The 2,500-nt window shown below is 32.7% G+C and overlaps 1 pseudogene; it reads right to left on the minus strand.

The window, feature by feature from the left end:
• Window positions 1-1,917, minus strand: part of LOC132626539 (maturase K-like) — a 3,950-nt pseudogene extending 2,033 nt beyond the window's left edge.
• Between the last annotated feature and the right edge of the window lie 583 nt (window positions 1,918-2,500).

The following is a 2,500-nucleotide window of genomic DNA, read 5'->3' on the forward strand; positions in this document are numbered from 1 at the left end:
TACAATTTACTTAGATTTATTGAATCCATAATGGATTCAATCAAGTTAAGTGAGATAAGCAAACTTGATTTCTTTCTTCGTTTTAGTAGAGTTCCAAAAACCACCCAATTGAAGGAAATGCCCGAATTTTAGATTTAGAAGATCAATAAAATAAGAGGTTTTGTCGTTATAGAACACGGAATTCAATGGAAGCAATGAGAAATAAATACAAATAGAAAAGGAAAGGGAGGAAATACAAAAAAATAGAAGAGAAAAGTCATACAAAGTTATATACAAATCACTACCCCCTTTTTTGTATTTCCTTAATTTATTTCCTTAATTGAATTTCGGTTGATTAGGATGAAGTTCCTTAAAAACTTCCGCCTTCTTTAAAATATCCTGAACAGTTCCTGTAGGTTGAGCCCCTTTTTCAAGGAAATATAAAATAGCAGGAACATTTAAATAAGTTTGATTCTTTATCGGATCATAAAAACCCACTTTACGAAGATCTTTTCCTTCTCTTCGGGATCGAACATCAATTGCAACGATTCGATAGACGGCTCATTGGGATAGATGTAGATGAACAACACCCCCCCTAGAAACGTATAGGAAGCTTTCTCCTCGTACGGCTCGAGAAAAATGATTGATTCGAGGTTTTGTCTCTGTATGGAATTCTATCTAAGAAATGACAACTGGGTCCATAAAATGATCAAATCAATTAAAGATGTTAGTCTTTTTTTTCTTCTTTCTTTCTGAAAATGAAAAAGAAACCATTCGTACTCTCATAACTCAAGTTGGATAACTTTCAAACAGTTCAAAGAAAAATCTTTCGGCAATTTCATTTATTGAGCGGTCTTTCCTCCTTTTTTGTTTGTCTCGTTTAAAATCGATTTGGATTCTTCAGTCTGATCCAGTTATTAAGACAATTAAAAAGGTGTTTCCTTGTTCTGGGATCCTTTATCTTTCTTTTATTTTTAATCATTGGGTTTAGACATTACTTCGGTGCTTTTTAATCCTTTCAAAATGGCAGCAACATACCCTTTTTGCGATTTCTATGAAAGAATCCTACAGACGATGGATTCCCGGGTGAAACACTTTGGATCGAAAAAGTTTGATCAATTCCAAGAAATTTTGGAATTGGAAACTTGCTCGAATTGGATTCTTTAGATTTCCATACCGAAGATATATTTACGAAGTTGTTCCAATTTTTTTATTGATTGGCATTAACCCTAGACCTTTGCCCCGAGAAATAAATTAATACTTTCTACTCGAGCTCCATCATGGACTCTTTACATTACCAATGATGTCGAGCCAAGAGCACCTTCATTCCTACATAAAATGGTGGATGTACAAATCCACAACGGATCGTGTCCTTCAAGTCGCACGTTGCTTTCTACCACATCGTTTCAAACGAAGTTTTACCATAACATTCCTCTAAGAACCGGTATGGAATTGATTCAATTATGGAATCATGAATAGTCATTGGTTGGGCTGATGTATAAACACCATAATCTATAGTATTTTATATATCTATATACTATAGATATAGGTGGATAAAGATTTTTCTGAAGAAGTCTTAGTAAGACCCCATCAATAATATTAATTTGTCTAACATATTAATTAATATATATATATATAAATACTAATAAATAAGACGAATAAATGAGTTCTTTTTGATTCTGCATCTTCACGTGACTCAATAGGAGAGATTGACCTATTTCATACTTCTTCAAATAGCAAAGATTCAGCTTCTAAGGAATGATTAAAACGATTTATCTTTCGACATCATTATTTGAAGAAATTTTGATCATCTTAGGAAAAAAGACTTATCTTTTTTTTAATTGAATCATCAACGATTTCAATGATTTAAAATAGATAAATACACCAAACAACAAATCCAATTTTTTTATGAGATGGATAAAAAAAGATTAATGTAAGGTAAGATTTTAATTCTTATTCTTTTTTTTTCATATGATTGATAAAATCCAAAGAATAGGGAGGTTTTCGTATCTATCAATTCGATCAAATAGACTGAGCAATTGTCACCGTTTATAGATATTGAAATGAACGCCTTCCCATTACTGATTAACTCCTATCTACCCCATTCTATGGGACTGATGCAGCATAAATCAAAAGAAAAGAAGGGGGTGTCCTAGTCTTTTTTATTTTTACGAAATGCGAGCTGTCTAGGCACAAAGCCAAACAAGTCCAGATTAAGTCAAGTTTTTGCTCCTTAACCACATTCCAGCTAACATTTCGATTTTAAACAGAACATTGTTAAAAAAGCAATCTATATTCTCATAGAATATATATATGTTCTGGGACGGAAGGATTCGAACCTCCGAATAGCGGGACCAAAACCCGTTGCCTTACCACTTGGCCACGCCCCATTTAGATTTCTATTCGATACTAATAAAGTATATTGCTGGTTTTGTTTGTTTGTCAACTCTAGTCCAAATATCTATAGAATAGATTAGATTGGTACTAGGATTTTGCTATGTTTTTGGTATGTGTAGATATA

The sequence above is a fragment of the Lycium barbarum genome, chromosome 2 (genome assembly GCF_019175385.1).
Source record: "Lycium barbarum isolate Lr01 chromosome 2, ASM1917538v2, whole genome shotgun sequence".
NCBI classification, from domain to species: Eukaryota; Viridiplantae; Streptophyta; class Magnoliopsida; order Solanales; family Solanaceae; genus Lycium; species Lycium barbarum.